The sequence below is a fragment of the Aedes aegypti genome, unplaced genomic scaffold (genome assembly GCF_002204515.2).
Source record: "Aedes aegypti strain LVP_AGWG unplaced genomic scaffold, AaegL5.0 Primary Assembly AGWG_AaegL5_hic_scaff_1522_PBJ_arrow, whole genome shotgun sequence".
NCBI lineage: Eukaryota > Metazoa > Arthropoda > Insecta > Diptera > Culicidae > Aedes > Aedes aegypti.
This window is the reverse complement of record NW_018734969.1, coordinates 18129-33073: the sequence shown is the minus strand read 5'-3', so window position 1 is coordinate 33073 and position 14945 is coordinate 18129. Positions and strand designations below refer to the sequence as shown.

At 35.9% G+C, this 14945-nt stretch overlaps 1 long non-coding RNA gene across 2 annotated transcripts; it reads right to left on the bottom strand.

Annotated features, from left to right (window-relative positions):
- Window positions 1–297: 297 nt before the first annotated feature.
- Window positions 298–13591, bottom strand: LOC110680514. Of its 2 annotated transcripts, none has more exons than XR_002502905.1 (2): window positions 13286–13591; window positions 298–496 (listed from the first exon to the last, which is right to left on the bottom strand). It is a non-coding gene; the product is annotated as an uncharacterized LOC110680514 (long non-coding RNA). The 2 variants fall into 2 exon arrangements; XR_002502906.1 differs by lacking the exon at window positions 13286–13591 and adding an exon at window positions 12907–13124.
- Window positions 13592–14945: the final 1354 nt, after the last annotated feature.

Sequence of the window (14945 nt, the reverse complement as noted above, 5' to 3'; positions counted from 1 at the left end):
TGTGGTAAAATCCCTAGAGGAATCTTCAAAAAAATCCAAGAGAAATCTCTGAAAGAGCCTTTGGAGCACTTTTTTTTTTCAACCTCAATGTTTTCATTATCCTTTTCACACCAACCTTTGATCATTTCCTCCAGCTTCTGACGGTCGACTTTGAACCGCTCGACATGCAGATCGTCCGGATTGGCCACTCCCAGCTGGGCGGCAATCAACCGCAAATCACCCCAGTCGCTTTCCACCGAGGAAATCTCGCTGCCGGTGGTCTCACTCGGTGGGCCTCCACCGATGAAGATGTGCTTGTTGAAAGGTGGACAAGATGCCGCCATCATTTTTCAGCTGCTGTTTTTTTTCTGGTTCCTATCCTGTTCTATCTCGATTTTGACACGGGATTACGGTGACGCCAGGTGACAATGTTGATGGGTCTTTGTCGTCCGCATGTACGGAAATAAATCTACCACAATGTGTATTCGGTGAGCGATTGGGTTGAGATGGATGAATCCTGTTGAGTGGGAGGAAAAAAAATCGTATCAACCACCAATGGAATGCATTCCGGAAATTAAAAATCGAAACATGAGCTACGCAGAGAACCTGGGATGTTACGTGCAGCAGTAGGTAGTGTACCTGTGCTGGAAGAGAATGGATAAATTGGATTTTTTGTTCTACACGTAATTGATCGTATCTCATAAATAACGTCCGACTAGTTGACGATGTGTGACGGTGATGCAGGTTGTTGGACTAAGTGCAATTTGTACTAGCAGGACTGATAATGGGAAGTTGTGACAAAGTGGATTGGAACTGAGGTGGCTATTCAATACAGTGTACATGGATGTCGGTTTGAAAATTTTGAAAACTGCGGTTTTTTTTTGTTAAAATAAGAGATCTTAAAACTATTAAGGTTTTATAAACTACTGCGCGGGGTAAGTGGGACCTAACAACGCTAGCTCAAACAAATTGTCCAATATAAGGTGACACGGGAGACCGTGTTAATTTTTCTATCTTTCGTCTCACTCTAACAATTATCATCAAAACTTGGTGGAAGCAAATCTCGAGTTTTAGTAAACCGATGAAGCTGAAAATGTATTGGGTTGTGCACTACATATATAGAATCAGATACATTTTCGCATTGATATATGGAGTGGTTCTTGGAATTTGCTTCTTGAAATGGATAGGGTGATTATGATGATGTCCCGTGCGGCCATAAGGCAGGAACAAATCTTAAATTCTTCTTTTGTCAGCCTAAATTAAAATGTTAATCAGGTGGTCATTTATCGGCGGAGGGGTATGGTTAATGACCACGATTCACCCAAATTTTAATTTTTTTGTATGGATAAATGACCACGAGGGGGATGGAGGAATCTGAAATCTCAAAAAAAATGACTAGGGTAAGTGTTCCTTTAGTTGTGGGTGTTCCTATAGTTGTGGTAGTGCCGTTTTCACTGATTTTATCACATTGGCCACAGAACCGACACTGCCAATCGACGTATTGGCTTGTTGATGCAAGGAATAGTTGAAAAGAGCGTTAAAACTGATGAAGTATCACTAAAATTGCTAAAACTTTTCTTGCTTGTACCAATAGTTGCGGCATAGTGTTCCTATAGTGGAGGAGCTCATAAGAAAACAACGGATACCCCAACTATAGGAACACAAATTATAAATAAACCGCAACTAAAGGAACAGTGTACCAATAATGGAGGTATTATTTTTCATGACATGCCGTGGATTACTGCGATGAAATCATTTTTCTCATTAACCCCTCTACCGGCAGCTTCATTTTTTACCGCAGGAGAAAAATTCAAATCGCGATAACTTTTTTGTTTCTCGGTATTTTTGCACCATTTTTTCACAAGTTCTCAAAATAATCTTCTTTGTTTGAGGATCCATTTCGATATTGATCATTGGTCATCTAGATTCAGAGATATTCTGAAATTCCTTGGGGGACCAAAGCTTAATCATAACCCACGTTTATATCTTAGGCTACAGATTTTTTAACGTATTCAGATATTCACTCTTTGGAACAATATATTAATGAGAGTATGTTTTGAAAAAATGAAGCAATTTGGAGCAGCCGTCTTTGAGTAATGAGCATTTATGTTGCTAGTACCAAGCTGACCAAATAAAGATCTTGAAAACTTCAAAAAACCTCATATCGTAATTTTCAGATATCTCTTAGAATTCTTAACCAATTTGTATGATTTTTTCAGAGTAGCTCCTTATTACATGGCATTGTATAGCCCACATTTTACTTTTTCGATAAATGGACGTAAAAAAAATGGCCGCCTAAGACATTTTGTATGGAAAATGTCGGTCCCCCAAGGAACATTGGAATATCTTTAAAACCAGATCACCAATCATCAATATCGACACGGATCCTCAAACTAGAAGAGTTTTTTAAGAACTTGTGAAAAAATGGTACAAAAATACCGAGACACAAAAAAGTTATCGCGATTTGAATTTTTTCCTTGCGGTAAAAAATGAAGCTGCCGGTAGAGGGGTTAAGTCAATGGTCGTTACTTCCCGTTACAACATTACCATGTACATTAATTGCGCTTCTTGAATTTAGGCGGTTGAATGAAGTTCAATCGTGCTTAGTACCTCCACTATTGGTACATCTACTCTACGTGATTATTGGACAGCCCCTTTTGAGGACTGATCATCATATAAAGTGGACACTTTGTTTATACTATACCTTTTATTTATCAATGAAATCGTAATCGGTTTTCTGTGCATCGTTTAAATACTATTCTACGGTGTTATGAAAATAATAAAATAAAATCTAACAAAACGCTTTTGGATGGAGACTAAAAAGTTTTTCCAAAAACTTCTGCAAAAAGCTGTTTTTCAAAGTTATATACTCTTTTCCGCACAACAAGAATCATCATTTTTATGAAAAATTTGTAGGATGGGTATTCTTTACTAATATACTGAACTGCCCATACTCGCATAACATATGAATTTTCACGGGTCAGGGTCATTTGGCATAAAGTCATTTGGCATAACGCCATTTGGCATAAAGGACATTTGGCATAACAGACATTTGGCATAACGGTCATTTGGCATAATTTTGAACTATGTTTATATGAAGGGTCATTTGGCATAATATCCAGTCATTGTGTAAATGAAGAATTATTTGGTATATCAAACCATATGTGAAGAGAGGGTCGTTTGGCATAACGGACATTGGGCATAATATCAAACCATCTAAAAAGTAAGGGTTATTTGATACTCTTTTTCACATGGCACTGTTGTGATATTACGCAAAAGAATAGGTCATGTTTAAAAGAAGGGCAAATTCCTATATAAGAAAATAGCGGCGTCACATCGCTATAGCAATAGCCCTCAAAAGAATACCTAATGTTAGAAGAAGGGTAAGTCTCTAGATAAATACTATGAAGATGAAATAGGGTGTCAATCACTGACGCAATATTTCTTAAAGGCGCCGCACAGATTGAAATAAGGTTTTGACTTTGGAAAACAGAAGTTAAAAATGCAACAACATTGCTGCTACAATTATCTTTTATTGGCATCTTGTGTTCAAACAAAAGAATGAATCTATAAGAATAACTACGACAGTTTAACGCTCCACAAAAAAAAAACATCTGCTTATCAAAATGATAAGCTAATGCATAGATTTGCATTGAAGTATTCATACATCATAAAACTTGAACTTGAACAGGGGCCCAGATAGCCGTAGCGGTAAACGCGCAGCTATTCAGCTTGACCATGCTGAGGGTCGTGGGTTCAAATCCCGCTGGTCGAGGATCTTTTCCGTAAAAGGAAATTTCCCAGGGCATAAGAGTATCTTCGTACCTGCCACACGATATACACATGCAAAAATGGTCAAACGGCAAAAAAAGCTCTCAGTTAATAACTGTGGAAGTGCCTCATAAGAACACTAATCTGAGAAGCAGGCTTTGTCCCAATTGGGACGTAACGCCAGAAAAAAGAAGAACTTGAACTTCAAAATCTCATACGAAACAAGTCATGCATACTTTATCCCGTTTTTCAACGCCTATGATGACAATACTAAGATTTGTTAGTCTCAAAATTTTTAAGCTGCGCGGTTTAGTTTTTTTTCGTGGTTCTTCCGAGTTCAAATTACTGACCTAATTGTTTTTTTTCAAGTTTTTTGCTGCTTTAAAGTTATGCTCAATATTCTAGAAATTATGTCTAGAATTTTTAGAGAAAATTTTTGGAGTGAAGATATATTGTTCGTTGTGCCGGTGTACACTTTGCCGTTGTACATTAAAAATATTATAAGATCGGGATCATTCCGTTATTCTGAAAGGGACGTGTCATCAGAGTAGATCCAATGTTTCATCCAGCTCTATGGTCTGTCTATGACAGTATCAACAACGAGATTCCTAGGACAACCAACCAGATCGATGCCTGGTATAGGCGCTGGAACGGTCTAGTTGGGAGTCATGTAGGAATCTTGAAAATGTTGAAATAATTCCAGCTGGAAAAAAGCATACCCGCGGACAAATTCTGGCTCTAATTAATCCAATTCCAGTCGGAAACGCAAAACCGATGCGGAAAAAACCATAAAAAAATTCAGAAAATTGTTAGTGATTTTGACAACTATGGAATGTATGATTATTCAACAGCTGTTGCTACTAATCTTCTGTAATTTGGGAAAAGATCTCAGTTTTTTTCTGGCTTTGTTTATAAAGGCAGTTACGCCCTATCCAAAAATTGTTTAGAAATCTTTTATTATGTATGTAAACATTATTAACCATTTAGAATAACATAGAAGATACGTAGTTCATAATTGTTATTAGAAAGGACAACATTTTAAACTGTTTTTGATGTTGTCTAAAAGTGTAAATTGTTTTGTTTAAAATGGAAATAGCTAATTATTATAAAATATAATTCAGTTGTTGCTAAAATAAAACGGTAAGTTAATACTAAAATCTTTAATTTAAGTATGTACAGAAAATAAATTGAAATTATGCCAAATGTCCGTTAAGCCAAATGACCCTCATCTTTCACTTAGTTAAAAATTATGGCCTAATGTCCGTTATACCAAATGACCGTTGTGCCAAATATCCGTTATGTCAAATGGCGTTATTCCAAATGACCTTATGCCAACTGGCCCGCTCCCAATTTTCACTACTTTTGAGCTAGCTTCGTGAATGGTGTTTATTTGTGGTGTACTTTGCAAATTCTCGCCTAAATTTTAGTTTTTGTTTGGACAAAATGCGAAAAAATACCAAACCATGTGCGTTGATAGATTGATAGATAGATGCCAAAAGACAAGTTGGTTCTGTTTTGGGGTTACTTTGATAAAGGAGTGTAAACTAAACAAATTGAAATAATTGCGTAACACTTATAAGGCATTGCATACCTCTCGGCTTTAAACGTTAAATGGAAACTTCTGACTTAGATTTACAAAAATGGTCCCAGTTTGTAGAAGTGGGTTTCGCTAAGAGATTTGAGACCATATTCATGGTCTATGATAACTAGGGCTGTCAAACATAAGTGACGAACTATTCAAAACTACATCAAATAGTGATTGTAGAACAGATTGTTCATAAACGTTTCGATATTGCAAAAGCAGTTTTCCATATTCTTATATTAAGTTCTCAAATATTCTCGATTCAAATGAAATTAGCTTTGATACGAAGTGTCATACTAATATTCTTTACTTTTGCATTCGTCTTGCTTAACTTATTAACAGATATTATCTTATTTCATTTAGTACACACTTAGAACAAATCACCGACGTCGGTAATTTATTTACCGAAATCTCAACAGCTGAACGATCGGTAATATGTTCGGTAAATGAAAAGATTACCGAACGGTCCGTAATTTGCTTTCCGGATGGTATTTGTCAAAATTACTGAGCGATCGGTAACTATTTACCGAAAATCTGTAACTTCGGACTGGCGCTTTTTTCCCGGAAGATTGTTTTTTAGCCATGAAAATATAACAAAAATATAGGATTCTTTCACTACACTTTATTAACAGTAGTAAGTTACTAGTAACTAACTATTGCCACTAGGCTTGGCAATTATTGCGGACATGTCCATGATGCATGCGTCGAGCTCAACCAAATGCAACTGTAACGTAGAACCTTCTGTGTGGTGCTGGAAAGGAGCAGTGGAAAAGCTTGCAGACGGACGTGAACATAAAGCTGTAAACGATTTAAAATTGTATATTCAATATAATCTACAATAATTTTGCCTTTATTTACCGTAAACGTTGTTTCATCATCCGCACTAAATCTTTTGAAAATAATTGTTCTACTAAAAATGGTAGGAAAAATCAAAATTCGAAACTCCATAAGTAAATAGCTAAAGGTTCGTTTTTGACGTTTCGAACGGGGCCAAATTACTGAGCTGTCGGTAGTCTAACTCATTGATTACCGAATAGTCAGTGAAATATTTCACAGACTTCGGTGATATCGTAGATTTACAAAATGTTCGGTAATTTTAATCACAGCTTACTAAAAATTCAGTTATTTTGTTCGTGACGCACTGTCAAAAGCTGGTCAATTACCGAAACATCAGTATTTTGTGAATTACTGATCGGTTTCGGTGATTTCGTTTACCGAACTCATAAAATCTGTTTAAGTGTGTATATGGTGGGTCCCGCGCTATCAAAGTTATTCGCATTATCAAAGATACCCCCGTTTTACGATAACCGCTAACAGTTCCATTAGTGAAATACAAAGAAATTGAAGTAAGCTTATTCCTATTATAATGTTTGTAATCTTGCATCGTGGTTTTCATGTCTTTGATGAAAGGAATAATACATATTACAGTGTTTTAAACCAAGTTTATTGACGAATAATGTTTATTTTTGCTTGGTATGTTTAATCATTTCTAGAACCACATATAAAAGCTTTTTCATGCGAGCTTCTAAACAACAAATAAGAAAGTAAGCCTCCCTTTGAGTCAATGATGTTTGGTAAGTGATCTGCCCATTAGAGTGGGACAAAATTTAGATTCTCGCTCCAGTTCACTTTTTTGGTTTTAAGTTCCATAACAACTATGATAAATTTCAGCTTGATCGGAGAAACTATATTTTAGCACTAACCGTTCAGAGTTTGCATGGGATTAATTATTGGCAAACTTACTTTTGCAAAGAAAAATCGCCAGAGATCGCCCATTGACCTCTATAAAAATTCTGAACAAGACCTCGATAGGTATTTTCACGAATGAAGAATATTGCTGCAGATCGCGAAAACAATCCGACACTTATGAAAAAAATTAGAAATTATGCGTATGGCCAATTAGGGATCCACTATGACCATAACCGGTACACTTTCCCTATATCTTGATGTCAAATAATTCAAAATTATTCAAATGTTAAAATTAGGGGGGTCTGTAGCCTTAAGGTTACGCTTTCGCTTCATAAGCGGAAGGTCATGGATTGATTCCCAGCCCCTCCACAAAAAAACCCGTCCAGCCACCAGAAGACGCTTCAAAATTCGACCCACTGACACGTAGTTTTTCTGCATGATTTTGATTATTAAAGCCCAGTCAATATTTTTGGGCAGAAATATACATTTTTGATTACACTCAAAATATATTTTAATTTAAAAAAACAAAATTTAACGTTTTAACACTAATGCTTTAACAACGATGGCATGTTGCATCGCTTTGAGTTTTAATTTAAAGTAAAAAAAGGGTTTAATAATAGGATTTTTTCTAGTTTTTTAAGTAAAATAAATTTTGAATCTTATCTAAAATTTAATTTCTGCTGAGACATATACACCAGACATTTAAAAGCAAATTATTGTCAATAAAACAACATATCATTGCTTTGCATTTTGATCTACAGAATAATAGGCTAAAACCATGAGTTTTAGTAGCTCTTTAGGTGAAAAAATAAGTGTAAACAAAAAGCTTTATTTCTGCTCTAACGCGTTGACACATTCACAATAATCAATGCATCGTCGAGAAAAAGATTTAGGTAGTTTTAAGGTAAAATTAATTTGAGTGTTTTCCATTTCTGCTATTTTCTATTTCTGCTCAAACATATTTTTGGAACATCTAGAATGAAATTTATGTCGAAAAAGTTGAATGTCTTCGCTACAAGTTTGGATTTACTAGCAAATAATTTAAAACAAAGAGAGTTTTCTTAATTTTTTAACACAAAAACTTTTTTATGTCATCTGATTTTTTTATGTTAATTAAACTTCTTGTATCTTGATATCTTGTAGTTTTTAAGCGAAAGAAATTTTGAGCGTAATCAAAAATTTCTCTTTATGTTCATATGTAATTACTGTTCTTGTGCAATCAAATTTATAACTAAGAACTACATGTCATTGCTTTTCAACTCGATTTGTGGGCATGCAGTTATACAAAATAAAATGTTTCAACATTTATTTTTGGTAAAATAAATTATGAGTGTTTTCATAATTAACTATTTTTTCACTGAAATTCAGTGATGCATTATGAACTGAACGCGAGCAAAAAGTGAACGGAGCCCGAGCCAAATTTGCACGAGAACGCAGTAAACAATGAACTTCCGAGCAAGAGCCAGCCGCTGCTCAAGAACGGCCCGTTCAGTTCACAATTTAGATTGGAGCTCTTACGTGAGAAATGAATGAATTGATCGTCTTAAATTTTCATGAACAGAAAAATCAATACTGCTTTTGCTGTTTTAAATTTCTAAACATAACATTGACATAGATTTATGTCGTGTATCAGTCAAAGTCAATTGGTTCATTTTTGGCTCGCACGGGTTCATATTTTTGAACTGCTCAATGTTCAAGCCTACTTGATCGCTGAGGTTCAAAAATTTAACTGGAACGCGAACTGAACGCGTTAAAATGCATCACTGCAGAAATTCTACAAGTATGTTCATGTCAAAAAAAAGTATATGCCATTTCTTAGAAAAAGAGGTTGAAAATCTAGGGTTTATCGTAAGTTTTGTTTTGTCATTAAAATTGTTTTGTGTGTAATGCAAAATAACTATGTCTTCTCAAATATGTTCGCTGGAAATGTACAAGCAGATGTATGCTGAAAACCCTAGATATCATTGCTATGTATTTTGATTGCCATGCAAAGATATTGGAAACCTAATATGTCTCGTAGTTTATCTAGTAAAACAAATTTTGAGTGTAATCAATTAATTTATATTTCAAAAATGTTCACTGGACTACTTTAGTCAAATTGATGTCGATGAAACTATATGTCATCGCTTTTGATTTTGTTTTATAAGCGAACAATTTCAAATAAAGAATATTACTATATTTATTATTATTGTTTTAGTAAAATAAATTTTGTGTGTAACCAAAAAACCTGATTTCTGCTAAAACGATTTGGGGACGGACCTGGTGTAGTGGTTAGAACACTCGCCTCTCACGCCGAGGACCTGGGATCGAATCCCATCCCCGACATAGTCACTTATGACGTAAAAAGTTATAGTGACGACTTCCTTCGGAAGGGAAGTAAAGCCGTTGGTCCCGAGATGAACTAGCACAGGGCTAAAAATCTCGTTAATAAAGTCAAACCAACCAACCTAAAACGATTTCCCTGCACTTCTACTATAACTTTCATGTCGAAAAAAGTATATGTCATCGCATTGAATTTCTTTTTATTGTAAAAGGTATTTTCCAAAACGCTTGGAAGTGTCTATTGTCAAATAACGTTGAGTAGACGCATTTATTTTGAGAGTGTTAAAATGGGCAATGATTTTGAATGTTGCTTGGTTCCATCGCTGAAAGAATTTTTCGAAATCGCTTAGAAAACAACAGAGATATGCATTGTCATAATTTGACTTCCAAGTTTTTCAGGGGGTAGAATATATTCGATAATGCTGTAGAGCCACCAGGTGAGTGAATTCCGAAATATAATGCCAACTGACTGGAAGATATCAGGTCTATGACCAAGTGCTTCAAACATGATTATATTTTGTATCGTTTTTAAGTTATTTGCGCAAATCTGAGGACAGTGATTTGAGGACGCTGGGCGTTCGGCGCGTCTGTCCTCAAAATAGGACACTGGGCGTTAACGGATTAATCAAAAAACAAAATGATTCCTGCTCAAACATGTTCACTGTACTTATAAAAGCAAAATTGGGTCGAAAAAAGTCTTATTGAGGAAACAATGCAGAAGGGACATTTTTATTAGAACGTCCATATGATAAGTTAAAATTGATCTATATCAATTGCAAGTTATCTAGATCAAAACCAAAGCGATCAAAATGAAGTGCAACTAACTTCAAACATCTTGCATGGATAACCACTAGGGGTTTTAGCATGCGAAATCAGGACCTATCCGCACTTGCCTCGTTAGGGATGCTCACAATTTTTTTTTCCATGTGCATATTCAGATATAGTCGGATCTAAGAAACTTAGAATAATAACTTTTTCGGTATGATTTGACATGATTCTCAGTTTAAAAAACTGTTAGTTCAATTACTGTAGGGTGACACAAGTAAAAAAAAGTGTAAACGAGAGCAATTCTACCGTTTACGACAATACTATGCCGAGTCGCCACAATTTAACAGGAAAAAAAACTTCCTAAGCCATCTATAGCATATCTTTTCATCTCATAACCAATTCTTTTCAAATGAAATTAAAAACGGCGCCGGCCACGCACTTAAGATCATTGGTGAAGAAGAGAAATATTTGGTAGCCAACTATTGCACAGTGGTTCCCCCATAAGTCATAAATCCAAACATCGGCTTCAACAAATCTTAAAAATCAAAATATTTTAACACTTTTATAACCCTGTCAGAAAATGTTTCAGGTGTTTTACAAGTGCATTATCAATGGCACTAGTTATCAATAAGGATTTAATCGATCTCCAAGAAACATAAAATTAAAAATGAGCATATTTTGTTGGGAAACTGATATACAGCTATAATTCAATAGATTAGAAATTCTGAAAACTTTCATTGAACCGAAAAAATGCTTCCCCTCCAAATCACTTAATGCGTTCTTCTATGAAAGTTGCCTATATAGTTACATTACGTTTTGCACATAAATTCAGCTGCGACCGTTTGCGGCCAGATTGGGTGGTAACCACCTTAGTGACGTATATCCAATATATCACAACATTATTTGATCCATAACAAATGGCTGCTGAACAGTAGAATCATGTTTATGTTTTCAGCATACAATCAAAGTAGGCTGCTCAATAATACAACTAGAGAGCCTTAGTTGTAGAGTTTCTGCGACATTGTTCATTATTCTGGTACATGTAGGTGAATAAGTCTGAAATCATGAAAAAGTCATTTACAGTGGTCACAGTATTATGGGTCACCTTGTCACAATTATTAGTCACTCTGTTTTGCATGCAATTCAAATGGAAATGACCCATAATAGTGGGTGACCCATAATAGTGGGTGACCCATAATAGTGTGACCACTGTAAGTCAATACGAGAAGGGAAGGGGGTTGTAAACCTTAGTCCCTCCTTCTCTCAGCATATGATCTATTTTGCATGTAGAACCGTGAAAACGTATAAAATTGCATCATTTTACGACTAATTTATCGAAATTCACATTTATGACCGCTCTCCTATGTTGCTTGAACTACTGTGCATTGTAACTCGATTCAGATACAAGGATTAGTGAGGATCGGAGAGTCACCTTTTATTAGTGATACGACACTCTCTTAATAACAATGAGAATCACAAGTACAGTAAAGGCTTATTTATAAGTCATATCGTAAAAGTTAATCTTCTTAGATACGTCATGACCTTTTTTTTGTTTCAGTGGTGTCATGTAATTTAAGGAATGGATGTAAATGTATGTCCAAAGATTTTCTTCTTTTATGTGCATCAATAAAGACTAATATTTACATAAAATTTCCAGAGAGCGCAATACTGAACAAACTCCAAAGAGTTTTCCAAAAACGAAAAAAAAGTAAAAGAAAATCTTTGTTTATCTAGGAACTTTTTTGGACCCAGAAAAATTCCAAGAGAAATCCTTGCATGAATGGAAGTTGAATCAATGGTTGGTAAAGGTCAGGAGATTAGTTCGAAAGTTTGCGATAATATTGAAAAGTAGCGGTGAAATTGAATCAGAGTCTAATATATAGAACTCATTGGCAAATGTGTGATGGCTATTGAACAATGGCCTAAAAGCATGGCCTATTGGCATACAAATATGTAGCAGGCTGATATTGAACTTAGACAATGCAATTCAGGGAGGCCTAAACATAACATGAAAAAAAAATGACAGGTCGTTAGGCCGAAGTACGTTAGGATCAAGTTTGTTTGGCCGAATGAGTCATTAGACCGAAACAGTCAAAACGTAACAGAATCCAAAAACTTATCCTTTTTCATTATAGACTATTCTTTCTTAGCTTTTGCTCATTCGGCCTACAGACTTATTTGACCTAACGTACTTGGACCTAACGAATTTCAGCCTAACATACTACGGCCAAATGATCCAGTAAAATTACTGAAGAAAATAATTTGAATTTACACCGCTTCAATGAAATGTAATCAATTATTAAATAAGCATTACAAATTTTCTTGAACAGAACAATCAGTATTATTTTAGAATAAATTCACCGACCAATTCAGACAGAGTGGACTACATGATTTTTTGGCGTTCTGAAGATACGTTAAGGACTCCATCAATTTTAATATTTTCGATGCTTTTTTGATACTGATGGATCATCAAAGAGATAAGTTCTATTATTATAACAAATAATGCGAATATATTGTTATTTGGAATGCCTGGGATACAGTTTCCTGAAACCTTTAAAAAGCACTTAGTTCAGTCTGTCTGAACACCGAACAATTGTCTTGCGTAATGCTCATTTGTTTGAAATTCCTTTTCCCAAATTCACAAGTTTTCTCCCTGAAGCTGTACTTGAAAATACTTAAATAGTCTAGAAGATTGTCTTTTGTTCGTCTGCCTCTTATACTAAAACGGACACCAACACGAAAATCACACAAAGACAAAACATGCACATGAAGAATCTTTATTTTAGTCACATTACCTTAAACTCCTTTATATTCAACAGCACTGCACATAAGTTCACAAAAATCAACGATCTAATCCCCCTCATTTAGTTAACCAACTTTTTGCAAGTCTGGTCAAGAATGAATAAATTCTCGAATCACGAAATTCAGCACAGCACTTGATCCTTCTCAATGTTCAGTAACGGACTAATCGCCTTCCACGTCTGTCTGGCTAATTTTAGCAAGAAGCAATAACCGTAAACCAAAACACATCCAAAGCCAGCCAGGGTCATCGACCTTCGACCAGGGGTTATTGACCTCGCACCATATCAATAACAAACCGATCGATTATTAGGAATTCACAACGATTTTAAATGTATTTGTGAAATCGGTAAAAGTCCTTGTAGTGGTTCTTACCTCGCACAAGAGCCGCCACTTTTAGCCGCCGCCTTCTGGAATGCTCTGCCCTGGAATCCTAGTCGCTATGCTGCACGATCGTTGGTCTGAAATTTTCGAGGTTGATGGCCTTGTAGCGAATCATTTTCCTGCACCACTCATTTTAACGATCACTTCGGGAACACAATCTTCAATTAAGCATGCAAATCAATCGATCAATTTGTTAAAACCACGACACATCAATCAACACGATCAACCTCTCCGAAGAAACTACCTAACACATGGGTGGGACCATGGATTCGGTGCGAATTTCATGAGAAGGTTCTGACGAATTCGAGAGAAATGAGCGGGAGTATGAATGTCTCTCAGATATTGATGATCAACGAGTAATGAAAAAGGACAGCTATCGATTAGGTCAACTGATGATCGGAGATCATTTCCTGTTTCAATTTTAACGAAGATCACTCATCATGGGGTGCGTTCATGATGATAAAGGTAAATTATCCATTAGTGGAAACTGCAATCCTATAAAAAATGAACGCAAAAATTCAACTGCGAATCGAGAAAGAATCCCTACCCAATCCAAATCCAAATTCATTACTCTCTCTCATTTCTGGTTTAACCATTTTGCCCACCAAGCTGTATTAAATCGAGAATGTTCTAAAACGGTAAAAGCGTTGTTGTCTGATAAGGTTTAAGTCATCCAAAATAAAACAGACAGGAACCTTTTGCCTCGTTCCATCCTGGGAGCCGGAATAAAATCGTAATTTGTCATAAAGTCTTACAACAGTTTTCATTACAGAATGTTTTTGCACACTTGCTTTCGGTGACCTTCTTCGCCCAGAAATTCGCACCAAGTCAGGTGAGACAATGAGGGAGCGAAATTTCCATAACGACAAGATCCTGGACCGACCGGGAATCGAATCCAGACACCTTCAGCATGGCTTTGCTTTGTAGCCGCGGACTCTAACCACTCGGCTAAGGAAGGCCTCTTATATAGCATAGATAGCATTCCGCTGAAATATGTTCTCGATTAGCATCGAATTAGAGTAAAAAAACATCGAGACGAAGATTAAATTAAACTGAACATAGACCTAATGAGAGCACACATTTACAGTACTAAAAGGTGCAATCGGTAAATCGTCATCAAAAAATGACCAATAGACCAAATTTTTGGCGTGGTCGAATGTTTAGTTTTTTCAGATTGGTGCCCTTCAAAATTCGGAGCGTAGCTTCGACTCATCTTCACTTTAGTTTGTTGAATGGAGTTTTCTTTAATTTATTAGAGATTACATGGCTTAAAATATGTATAGCTCCAATTAATTTACTCCAAAGCCCCTCATTTGAAGATTTCGTTAAAAATTTGAATGTTGCAATAAATTCCAACACAACAATAACAGAAAAGAGTTTCGTACAATGGTCATCACCTCCACTAAAACCATTCCTAGTACCTAAAGCCCAACATCTATTGACTGTTATTGGCCCGGTGCTGTCCCACACAACAAGCACATCTCGTTGGGAGCCCATGTACGATGTCATGTATTCGTGTATTTCGATGACCAGTGGTCGTTTCTGTGCTGAGACTATCCATACAAGGAAAAAACAATATTAAAAATTGATTGCCTTATGCGGAAACATAGATGGTACGTACGGTTGCGGTTTGAAGAACCCTTTCAGATTT